This window comes from Onychomys torridus, chromosome 5 (genome assembly GCF_903995425.1).
Source record: "Onychomys torridus chromosome 5, mOncTor1.1, whole genome shotgun sequence".
NCBI lineage: Eukaryota > Metazoa > Chordata > Mammalia > Rodentia > Cricetidae > Onychomys > Onychomys torridus.
The window spans coordinates 111,605,989-111,618,537 of record NC_050447.1 but is presented as its reverse complement, the minus strand read 5'-3'; the positions used below and the strand labels follow the sequence as shown (position 1 = coordinate 111,618,537).

General features: G+C 38.6%; 1 pseudogene; it reads right to left on the bottom strand.

The window, feature by feature from the left end:
- Window positions 1-1,631: 1,631 nt before the first annotated feature.
- On the bottom strand, window positions 1,632-2,166 carry LOC118583458 (annotated as a pseudogene).
- Window positions 2,167-12,549: the final 10,383 nt, after the last annotated feature.

Genomic DNA, 12,549 nt, shown 5'->3' with positions numbered 1-12,549 from the left:
GGGCAGACATCCTTTTGGGTTCCTGACTTCAGAGCAGCTTTTTCTCTCACTGTAGATGATAACTCTTGCCACGGGGTTTCCTTGTAGCTGATGCCAGCAGATTCCAGGAGTTCTCATCTCTTCCTAGCTGTTGAGTGATATTATCAGTTAAAGGTTGTAATTTGCTAAGTGCTCCTTCTGGATCTGTGGAGGAGAGTGTGTGAGCATTATCCTTCCTATGGTATTGTTTTCAGATGACTTTTGTTACTGACATAAACCCTACTTCCTTATGGTGTACAGTGCAGTTTATATCTTGCTGGATTTGGGATACAGATCTTTTGGGGGGATTTTTGCACTCATACTTCTGGGAAAAACATAGTTTCCTTTTCTAACTGGATTCATCAGCTTGCTACTACTGTAGTTCTGTCCTCAGAGAGATCCAGGAAGTATCTCACATCTATTTTTAGAAACATTGGAAGGGATTGGTGTTGGTTCACTAGGTAAGCAACCCATGCATCATCTTCTTAGAGGGTAGTTATTATTACTTTTTAAAGAATATAAAACTATTTATTGACCACTGTTCACCATTATTTACAATAAAGTAAATATACAGTTGGTTCTAATACCACAAAGTTACTTTTCTGGCTCACTGAACCAGAACCCAAATACTGAAAAGATTGATCCTACCAGCAAGGAATGAGTCAGGGTAAAGAAAAAACATGCAAGTCATTAATTTATATTACCAAATTTTGTTCATTTATGTCAGCAGGTCTGAAATTGCCAACATCATCTCTAACCATGATTCCATTTCCACAGCAAACAGATATTCCACAAATCATAACCTTTTAGTAGATTTCAACTTTTTACAAAGGAACTGTTCACTAGAGGAACCTTTACATGCCCGTTTAAGACTTTTTGTTTGGTTTTTAGAGACAGGGATTCTCTCTGTAGCCCTGGCTGACCTAGACTAAATCAGAGATCAGTCTGCCTTCATGCTGGAATTAAAGGCATGCACCACCACACCCAGCTTAAGTCTTGTTACTTCTTTGCCTAATTCCATTTTCTAAAGGGAGAGTTTATAAGGACAAACTTTTGTATGTAAACTACTTTATTTATGTGACAATACATAGATTCTGATGTCGTTGCTTGAAAACTATCCAATAAATTACAGAATCATCTACTTAATCTGAAAGGTTATGATTCTAGGAAAATGTTCACAATGATGGTATCTCATCAATACGTGTTTTCACCTACAGTTTTTGAGTATTAAAAAAAAGTTACATAAGTGTTTTATGCATCCACAGGCATACAAACAAAAAACCCCAGAATGGTCCTTCTGTGTCCCAGTTAAAAATAAGTTCTGATTGAGTAATGGCTGTGAAATCTCCTCAGCATTTAAGAAAAGCTATTCTTCAAAGCCGAGGAAATACACCATGGTATAAAATATTCTATTGTTAAAGAAGCAACTACAGAAAGCTTTTATTTGTTCAAAGGAACCAGTGCCTTTTGATGCAGAACAAAAACCGAAATAGCCCAACTACTGTCAATACTTCAAAGCCAGCATATCAAACTCGATTTTCATTAGAATGCTATTTTTCCCACACTACTAATTAAAAACCCAAGATCCAGATTATATATATAAATGCAAACAATTATTGCGCCTCATCTTCTGGACAAGAATGCCAAGTCATCCTCTCCTCATAAAAAATGATGACAATCTGAGGACCCTCCACGTTCGCCTCCTTTGCCAGCACCAAGTCTGCCTCCTCTGAGTCCTTCCACTTCGGGAGAATCATTAATTCTCCACTGCCGGCTGCGGCCCTGATTATTCGTGCAGGATCAGGACCTCCGGCAAAGCCCCTGGGTTTGTCAGCAGCAGCTCTTCCCTTCTTCGACTTGCTATCATCAATTCACTGCCTGATAAGATTTCCTTTCTCTACCGTCTTTTTCTTTACCAGCTTTTTGAGAATTCCGAAGTGCTTCAATTAATTCTGGACAATCTAAATTTTCTTCTGGTTCCCAAGTATTATCAGCATCTGTGAACCCTTTCCTCCTTCCCATTCACTACACGCTTGTCCAGTACTCTTTCTACCACAAATCTTCAGGCTCTGCCTCTTCAGCGTTTTTTGCTCTTTCCATTCTGTTTCTTTCCCATTTTTTTTGCAATGTAGTTTTACTGGAGGCCATTTTTCTTTCTTTCTTTTCTTTTTTTTTTTTCTTTTTTAAATCAAAGACTTGAATTCACCACTCAGATGCTCCGGGCCCAGAGGGTCTTGCAGAGTCTTGGGTTGCGTGCCTCCGTGGGTAGTTATTATTAACTACTGTTGTTACTATTACCTTGATCTCCCTGCCTATTATAAACATATTCAGACTTCATGCTGCCTATGTCAGTTTTCTGGCTTCTACCTTTGTAGCCATTTGTTCATTTATCTGGACATGTAATTATCTATGGAATTTCCTTTTTATATCTTCAAAATATGTACTAACACACTCTCTTATGTTCCACAATTAATCATATGAATCCCTGCTATCTTTGTATTTTGATCAGTCTACCTAAAAACCTTAGTTCTGTTTTGCTTTTTGGTTTTTGTTTTTCTCTATTGTTTTTCTCCTTTCATTATTTTATACTTTCTGTTGGCCAGGGGTTAGTATGTTCTTTTTTTTTTTTATCTTATGTTTATCAATTTGGGATTTTTTTTGTGGTTTTTTTTTTTTTTAACAATTTGGGATTTTTGAAATATTTTTGTTTGTTTAAGTGTCTCAGGTAGCTCACGCTGGCCTCAAATTCAATATATAGTCAAGCCTTGATCTCCTAACCCTTTTGCTTCTACTCCTAAGTACAGGAATTACAGGCCTGCATACCATTTCTGGTTTGTGAGGTGCTGGGGATTGAACCCAGGGCCCGCTGCATGCTAGGCAAGCATTCTACTGACTGTATTCACCGCCATACTTCTTTCTTAAATGCAGGCATGTACAACTATAAGTTTCCCTCTAAACATGTTTTTCTCCTCTAATATCACTATAAGCTGCACCTCATAGAATTTAAAGTTTTAATTATCTTAAAGAATTACCCCATTTCCCTTATAATTTCTTTAATACATAGATTATTTTAGGATTATGCCCCTTTACTTTTGTATGGTTTGAACTTTCCAAGTTCCTTCTGTTACCAATCACTAATTTCATTGCTGTGTAATGGAAAAACACACTTTGATGATTCCAGTACTTTTCATTTATTGAGACTAGTTTTATGGTATAGTACTATTTATCTGGATAAGCTCATCTGCACTTGATAAGGATGGATATTGTTATTATTGGGCTACCTTTGTTATCGGGTGGAGTGTTCTATCAACATCTGTTAGATCTGGCTTATAGAGTTATTCAAATTGCCTGGATAATAACTGACTTTCTGTCTATTTGTTTTATCCATTATTTAAGGTGTGCTAGGATTGAGGGTGTGTCTTAGTAGTAAAGCACTCTTCCAACTTGTGGGTTCAGCTTTTGGCACCAGAAATTAATGAGTTAATTAATGTGAACGTGGACTATTAAACTACTAATGCTGGGGTGTCTATTTCTTCCTTCACCTTTGTGAGGCCCAGCTTCAGGCTTTGAGTAGCTGTTGGTGGGTGCATGAAATATATGGTCATAATTATTACAGTTTTGACACCTTGACCCTTTTATCTCTATTAAATTTATTTGTCTCCTGTAACAAGTTTCTAATTAAAGGTTTACTCTATCTGAAAGTAGTCTATCTGACACAATTTATCATTTATTGTTTGCATCATATATTTCTCCTTCCTTTTAGTTGCAATCTATTTATACCTTTTTGAATCTAAACATTATCTTTTTGTTTTCATAGCTTTTCTCATATACTTGTATCTAATGTAATTTCTATTATGGTAGAATTTAGATATGTCAATTTCCATTTGTTTTCTGTACTGTATTATATATATGTGTGTGTATATACACTTTGTGTCTTCTTTGCTCCTCTATTCCTCCTTTATGCTCTTCTCTTGTGTTAACTTCTAATTATCATTTTTATCTTTTTATCTACATATTTCCTTAGTTATTTCCTTAGATATTTTCCTGAAGATTGCCAATGTCTTAATTTATAACATTGTTCACATCCATTCCAATTGAATTACAATAGTATATAAAAACTTCCATGGGGCTGGAGAGATGGCTCAATGGTTAAGGGCACTGGCTGCTCTTCCAGAGGACCCAGATTCAATTCCCAGCACCTACATGGCAGCTCACAACTGTCTGTAAGTACAGCTCTCCAGGATCTGACACCTTTACACCAATACATAAAAAATAAAGTTAAAATAAATTTAAAAAACTTCACTCCTGTTCCACTTTGTTCTTGCTCTCCTATGCATATATATATTACATATTTATCTATTATATGCCCCCCAATAAAAATACACACACACACACGCACACACACACACACACACACACACACACACACACACACACACACGTTTCTCATGGTGGTTACCTTCTAAAGAAAAGAAAAGGAAAACACGTGTGTGTGTGTGTGTGTGTGTGTGTGTGTGTGTGTGTGTGTGTGATTTCTCATGGTGGTTACCTTCTAAAGAAAAGAAAAGGAAAACACGTGTGTGTGTGTGTGTGTGTGTGTGTGTGTGTGTGTGTGATTTCTCATGGTGGTTACCTTCTAAAGAAAAGAAAAGGAAAACACGTGTGTGTGTGTGTGTGTGTGTGTGTATGTGATTTCTCATGGTGGTTACCTTCTAAAGAAAAGAAAAGGAAAACGTGTGTGTGTGTGTGTGTGTGTGTGTGTGTGTGTGTGTGTGTGTGTGATTTCTCATGGTGGTTACCTTCTAAAGAAAAGAAAAGGAAAACGTGTGTGTGTGTGTGTGTGTGTGTGTGTGTGTGTGTGTGTGTGTGTGATTTCTCATGGTGGTTACCTTCTAAAGAAAAGAAAAGGAAAACAGTTACGAAAGTGTCTTTGTCCCGACTTTTGCTTATGTGACAGTCATGTCATCTCTGTGGTTTTCTTTGCTGGTCTCCTGTTCTTTGTTGTGTTGGATTTGTGGGGCTGCCAGATATCCTCCATTTAATCCTAGAAGATTCTTGATTTCCAAATTATTCCTTAAGTTTTTATTATGTTTATTTATTTATTCAGGGGAGGTGTGTGTGGAGGTCAGAGGACAACTCGTGGGAGTCAGTTCTTTTCCCCTAGCATGTGGGTCCCAGGGATCAAACTCTGGTCCTAGAGCCGGTGGCAAGCATCTTGACCAGCTCTGTCATCCTGCCAGCTCCTGGATTAGTCTTGGTTGACCAGTTCTACCGGAGCCATGGCTCTCTCTTTCCGGAGAGTGTGTCGGTCTCTCCTTCGTGTCTAGTGATGGCTTTGCTTGGTAGAGAGTTCTCCCGTTAACGGGTGCTTTTCTTTCAGCATTTTGAATATAACATGCTGCTGTCTTCTGCTCCCCTGGCTCCTGAGGGGAGACCTACATTTGGTATTCCTCAGAACTACTTGTCCACAAAGAAGGCTGCTTCTCATCTGGTGCTTTTAAATTTCTCTCTTAGGCTTCGATGTACAACAGTTTCATCATGATTATGTTCATATGAGAATCTCTTTGAGTTTATCCTACATCGTGCTTTTTTAAACTTCATATATAAATGTTTTACATTAAGTTTGTGGAGTTTTCATCCATTTCTTTTTCAGTTGTTCTTTCTTCTTTTCCTTCTGAGACTCACGTTCACATGTAGTCTCAGAAGATCTGATCATTTTCCTTCATTCTTTTATCAACTGTTTTCAGACTAGAATCTCAATTGACCTATCTTCAGTTTTACAAATTTGTTCTTTTTTTTTCACATGCCTAAATCTGCAGTGGAATATCCCATTTAAAAGAAAATTGCTAATGAAATTTTCAATTTCAGAATGTCTGTTTAGCTATTTGCTATATGGTTTCTATCTCCTCATTGATATTTTATATTTTGTTTAACATCATTTTCATTTTTTTGTTTTTGCAAGATAGTGTTTCTCTTTGTAGCTTTTGCTTTCTTGGAACTTGTGCTGTAGATCAGGTTGGCCTTGAACTCAGAGATCCACCTGCCTCTGCCTCCCAAGTACTGGGATTAATGGTACACACCACCACCTGGCTCATTATTATGTTTTTATTTAGTTCTTAGGTATAATTTTTCACCAAAATATTTTTTTCTTTGTGAAAAGGTCTCATGTAGCCATTTCAGGCCTGGAACTGTGTGAACCAAGCTGGCTTTGAACTCATAGAAATCCATCTGCCTCTGCTTCTGGGTACTGGAATTAAAGGCATGCACTACCATGCCCAGCCTCCCCAAATGGTTTTTAAATATTGAAGCTTTATTGCATAAATATTATACAATTAATTGTATACAGTTAGAATAGAAATTCTGAAGCTGTGGAGCTTTGCATTGGATTTTACGCTTTGACGATTGAATACATTTTTGTACACTTATCTACCACAAAAGATGAAAAAGTTAGGACAGAATTAGAACTAGAAAAACAGTCTTTCCTCCCTTGCGTTACTTCCTGCTGTGTATTTGGTCACAATGCGTTATCTAAACCCAAAGATCATTTTCCTTCCCTTTATACTTAAAAAATTAATCATAGGAAATTCTAAAGAATCTCAGTCCTGTTAGTAAGGGGACAGTAAGAAATAAAAAGAATGTGAACTCTAGCAAGCTACAGAAGAAGTCTACAGCAGCTTGGTGGGATGTCGGGCCCTTTGTTTCCAGAGTTGTTAGGGTCAAAGCCTTGGTCCTCTTGGCGCCACCAGCCTGCTGTCTCCATCCACCATGTTGGCCCTGGCAACCTTAATAGGCTAGGCTCAGACACCTGTCTCACATGGTCCAAGAATTAGTGAAAAGCAAGAATGATTTACTTAATGTGGTCACATTTGGGAAATCCCCAAGTCCATTTTCTGGGCCCAGATATAAGGTTTATTTAGGTTTAAGTAGAGGGTAAGAGGTGTGCATAGGTAAGCAATCCTGGTCCACGTGGAGTCCTGCCTATCACTGTCCCCGCTCCAGTCTCTCCTACAAGGTGGACTGAGAACTTACCAGAACAGTGTGAAATGTCTCCAAAGAGACAAGTTCTTCCTGGATGGCCCAAGGCTTTAGCCGTCTCCTTTCCCAGCATGAGACTCCCAAGAGAATCCCAATTCATTGGGTTCATTGTCTCAACAGTCTGATAACCAAACAGAGAGGCCTTGTTCCTCTGTTTAGAATATCTTTGCTCCTGCCTAGGATAGTTCCCCTTTCAGGGTAGGAAGCTCATCTTTGTGCTATGGTTTACCCTAATGCTAAACTGTTCTCACAGAGTAACCAGACCAAATCTGAATTAATATAAAAAAAAGTTTCCACCTTCCCTGGACATTTTCTTCCTCTACAGCGCTACTTGTAGGGCTGAAGCCTAAGATGGTGCTCTATCCCATATTGGTGACCTGGGTAAGTACACTGAGGTGTGGCCCAGTGACTCACTCTGTAACTCACTCCACTCTCTCCAGGAACTGAGACACGTCCACATGCGCAGGAGCCCCAATGCCAGATGTCAAAAGTCAATGTTTTCTTAGGAGAGGAAACATGCCACGGAATGAGTAACACCTACAAGTGATCTGAATCCATTCTACAGTCACTCCTCTGCGCTGCAGCTTGTAGTGGGAACTACTCACTAGACACACAGGGTTTCCATGAGAAAATAACCGAGGCTGCCAGCCCCAAGGCTTTGCATCCCGTGATATCTGCAACACTAACCTCAGAAGCACAGCAGTTAATAACTTCCTGTCTGAGCAGAGCTTTTGAACCTCACTAGGATTGTAGTTGGGAGGGTTCCACTCAGGTGTGTTCTTTGAAAGTAGGGAGCAGCTGGCCTGTGTGAAAAGGTACAAAACACAGGAACTACATGGCATTGATGGCCCTGGAAATGCTTTAAACAAGGACCATAAGCCCCACCCACCCTAACCTTCATCATTAAAAAAAGAGAGAGAGGGCAAAAGTGGCCCTGTCCTCTCCTTGTAGGTGAGTACAAGATGGCTCACCCACTTGTCTCTTACTGACCGTAAACCACACCAAGCTGAGAGAAAATAGCAAAAGTGCCTGATTGGCTGACAGCTGCATGGTGCTGAGGGGCCTGAGGATATTGGGTCCTCTCCAGTTGGTTTGCTTGGATGAGAAGAAAGATGTCTACCCGATATCCACAGCATTGCCCTTGACAAGTCATTAAATCATTTATAGCTGTTACCAAACCAATTTTTGGCTCTAGAGAAGACCAGTCCATAGAAGTCACTTTCTAAAAACTACCTTTTTGCACTGAGGACTATTGAGGTGTGATAGAAAAAAAAAGTGAATATTTCAAGTACACAGCATGATGTTGACACGTCCATCATCTGATACAGTCACATTTAGAGGGGAGATAATAAGAATACTTCAGATATAAGCTTAGTAAGTTTTAAATATACAACACATTGTTATTAACTGTAATTACTCACAGAACATTCAATTCTCAGAAGTTACTCAGCATGAAAGGGTGTATACCCTTTCACCAACTTTCCTGTTTTATCCACAGTCAGTTCTTGGTAACTTCCTTGTTTCTCCAATTTTAATTCGATGTTAGATTTTCTATAAAGGTGTCACCAGTTACTATGGGTCACAAATTGCAGAATTTCCTTTTTAAGTCTGAGTAATATTCCACTATGAAAGCTGCCCTTTTTGACCAATTTCCATAATTCTTTCAAGAGAAACTGTTTCGTGGCATCATGGAATTTGCAGACAAATAAATGGAACTAGAAAAAAATCATCCTGAGTGAGGTAACCCAGACACAGAAAGACAAATATGGTATATACTCATTCATAAATGGATATTAGTTGCAAAGTAAAGGATAACTAGGCTACAATCCACAGCCCCAGAGAAGCTAGGTAATTTCCCTGGAAAGGAGAAATAGAGAAAAATGTTTCTTAATGTAGCTGAAGGCTTATACTGATGATGATGATCTAATTATGAGCAATAGAAGAGTTTCAGAATTGTATAAAGAATATTTAGACATTTGCTAACCTGTTCATTAAATCTATATGGAGTATTTAGTACTACACTCAAAGAATACAAGGGCAAGTGAGAAATCATCCCTGCCTCCTGAAAACATAGAATGCACGGAATTTTCAGTTTGAATTGAGAGACTCAAAGATTAGCTCTTTTGAGAAGAAAACCATAAACTGAAGTCACATAAAATTCAGTTATTTTCACACAATTCTACAAGAAACACCTCCCCAATACATACAAATTTCACTCAGATGAGTGGTGTATGTCCATATTCCCAGGACTCTGAGGTAAGAGCAGAACCATGAGTTTGCTGTAGGATAATCTTTTTGTACATTGTGAAGATGTATCTGCTAAGGCACCTTATTATTGCTTTAATAAGTAGATTAATGACCAATAGCTAGGCAGGAGAGGATAGGTGGGACTTCCAGGAAGTGATAGGAACTCTGGAGCAAGTTGGACATAGAGTATGGAGGAAAGTTAATGAACCACATGGCAGAATGTAGATTAATATAAACAGGTTAATTTAAGTTAGAAGAGCTAGTTGGGAGCAAACCTAAGCTAAGACCAAGCTTTCAAATTTAATAAGAAGTCTCAGTGTCATTATTTGGGTGCTGGCAGTCAAAAGAAAGTCCTACTACATGAAGTCAAGGTTAGCCTAGGCTACAGAACAAATTGATTATCATCCTGAGCTACAAAATAACACCTTGTCTTAGCAAAGGTGAAAATGATGAACTAAGTGGAGCTCTTGCCTAGCATCCACAGTGCACTGGGTTTGATTCCCAGCACTGCCAAAAACATGTTCTAAAAATGAAACATCAAACTTCTTTCTCTTGATGTTGTAAATAAATAGCAAATAAGCATCTTGAAACTTCATTTCTGGTCAACATAACAGATATGTGATTTTTATATATAAATTAATTACAGGGGCTTTAAAGAGGGGATATAACTTATATTTTATATGAAAAAAATAGATCTGTGCATTGGACAGATGAGATGGATCCATGATTAAGAGCACTTGCCATTCTTCCAGAACTCAAAAGTTCAATTCCCATGACCCACATCAGGTGATTCACAGCCAAATGTAGCTGCAGTAGCTGCAGTTCCAGTGTATCTGATGCCCTCTTCTGGTCTCCACAAGCACCTGCACCCATGTGCACATACCCATATATAAAATACATGCATACACAGAATAAGTAAGTCATTAAAAATAATATAGACCTAGGGAGTAGTGAATTTTTAGTGTTTCTTTCTTACATATTTTTTGTAGAATACTTGGACTATGTGAACTAAAAAGAAGAAAATAAAATGGCTCATAATAACCCTATTGCATCCAGCATCTTATTGCATCCAGCATCTTGTCTGAGAAATGGGCTCTGCTTCTCTGTGCATTTACTACCAGATTCAAAAGTAGTAAATTGTGTGACTTTTTTTCAGCCATCTATTCTACTAAGGTATCATTTTAAGTCATGATACAGAATTTTAACTGATTTGATTAAATAGATGCACTTAGTCAAAATATGTATTTTTTAACCCATTGCTATTATACTAGTTAAGTATGTGTTGTTGTGATAGCACATTTAAAAAGACAATCCCCAACAAGATCTTGTCTCCAAGATTATTTCCTTAAAGCAAATTCTTAGAGGCAGTTCTGAATAGAAGGACTTAGGCAGTCTCTCTCTCTCTCTCTCTCTCTCTCTCTCTCTCTCTCTCTCTCTCTCTCTGTGTGTGTGTGTGTGTGTGTGTGTGTGTGTGTGTGTGTGTGTGAATGTTTGTGTATGTATTTTTGTGTTTGTGTATGTACACATGTATATGCATGCAGGATAGAAGTTGATGCTTGATGTTTTCCTTAACTACTCTCTATCTTGCTTTTAAGGATAGCTTGCAGATTCACTGGGACTGCCCAAGGTGCTCTGGGGATCCTCCTGTCTTCACCTCCCCAGAACTGGGATTACAGATACATGTCACTATACCTGGTTTAATTTTTTTTTTTTTTGATGGGTGCTGGAGATTGAATTTGAGCCATCATGCTGGCATGGTAAGCACTTTGCTGACTTATCTCTCCAGCCCTGATTTGGACAGATTTTTGTTTTGTTTTTTGTTTTTTAAGGCTTTTAATAGACATTGCCAAGTCAATTATTCCTTTTGCATTCAATGTTTATATTCATAGATAACTTAATGATTATCTGATATTCTTCCATGGTATGAACAGTTTTTCTAGGACATGGTGTAGTGGTTTGAAAGAAAATCGCCCCCATAGAGAATGACACTATTAGGAGGTATGGCTTTGTTGGAGTAGGTATGATCTTCTGGGAAGTGTGTCACTGTGGGGGGTGGGTTTTGAGGTCTCCTTTACTCAAGCTGCATTCAGTGACACAGTTTGCTTCTTGTTGCCTGCAGATCAAGATGTAGAACTCTCAGCTCCTTCTCCAGCACCATGCCACCATGCTCCACCATGATGATAATGAACTAGACCTCTGAAAATGTAAGCCACCCCAATTAAATGTTTTCCTTTATAAGAGTTGCCATGATCATGGTGTCTCTTCATAGCAATAGAAACCCTAACTAAGACAGAAGTTGGCACCAGGGATTGGAATATTGCTGTGATAGGTCTGACCATGTTTTTGTATGAGGAATTTGGATTTTGGTACTTTGGGTTAGGAAAGCAGTAGAATGCTTTAAGAACGGCTTAATGGGCCGTGCTAGTAGGAACATAGAAAACAATGGCGCTGAGAATGATTTGAACTGTAGAAGCCTAGCTCAAGAGGTATTAGACAGAAATAATTTTAGTATGTGCCTAGAGATCATTCTTGTGATATTTTGGTAAAGAATGACTGCTTTTTGCCTTTGTTTGAAGAGTCTGTCTGAAGCTAAAGTGAAGAGATTTGGATTAATTCCATTGGCAGAAGACATCTCAAAATAGCCTAGTATTGACTCTGTCATGTGGTTATTAGTGTTCACTCTAATGAAGCTCTATAATGAAAAGGAGCAAACTGAACAAAGAAAAATGAAAAATGTACAATTTGAGGAGAAAAGGAGCACCAGGAAGTAGAACAGAGCTAAGTCCTGTGTTCAAGGAGATAAACGTATTAAGAAATGAAATAATGGGAGTGCTGACCTCAGGGCAAGATCCTACCCAGGTAAGTTTACAACTTGTGAAAAGGAATCAAAGAAAAGCTTAGAGTTGAGTGTGGTGGTGCACATTTTTAATCCCAGAACTCTAGAGGCAGAGACAGGTAGATTTCTGGTTTTGAGGCCAGCCTTGTCTACAGATCCAGTTTCAAGACAGCCAAACTTAGGCAGTAAAGGAAACCATTGAAAACAGAAAGCTGGTGAAGATGTAATTCTACAAGGAGGCCATGTTCCAGCTCCAACAAGCAGCAGAAAGAACTTGGCAGCTTTGGTTACATGGCGTTGGCTTTAGAGTCAAGGATAGAAAAAGGGAGTGATGCAATCTTACACCTCAACTAAGGAAAATGGCTGAGGCCAGGCATGTGTCAGGGGTGTCCCTGAATGGAGGCTGAGAGAGG